Genomic DNA, 560 nt, shown 5'->3' with positions numbered 1-560 from the left:
AGGCCCAGCCCCGGCCCGGTTGGGTGAGTGGTGCGGGATGGGACCCGTTTTGGGGTTGGGGACAGTAGTGGTGCGGGTCCCTGATGGGTCCTGTCCCCTCTTCTAGCCCAGTGACCTCCAGACCAAGCAGGAGCTGAGCTTCACCGTTGAGGAAACCTCATGCTGGGCACCGGGGACGGCCACCACCATCTGCAAGACGCGTTGGCTTGGGGTAAGACTTCATCTTGATGTCCCCAATGGGGAAACTGAGGCACAAAGGGGGAATTTGGGGCTCCTCATTGTCCTCATGTCCCCCTCGGTGTCCCCACAGGTGGTGACAAGGTGCCAGGGCCACGTCTTCCTCGAGCAGCAGCAGCCCACGGTGGAGCTCTCCTGCGAGCAGATACCCAACGTGGTAAGACACTGCCCAAAAGGGTCCCCACCGTGTCCCCCCCCATTCGCCTTCTGTCCCCAGGGGGGTCACCCTGATGCCATCCCCCCGGGGTTTGACGCCCACTGCTTCTCCTCCCAGTTTGGCCGCATCCGGACATCCAAAATCCGGGATCTGTGGGGCAGGATCA

The sequence above is a fragment of the Mesitornis unicolor genome, unplaced genomic scaffold (assembly GCF_000695765.1).
Source record: "Mesitornis unicolor isolate BGI_N332 unplaced genomic scaffold, ASM69576v1 scaffold1704, whole genome shotgun sequence".
NCBI classification, from domain to species: Eukaryota; Metazoa; Chordata; class Aves; order Mesitornithiformes; family Mesitornithidae; genus Mesitornis; species Mesitornis unicolor.
Note: the sequence above shows the minus strand (reverse complement) of the source record.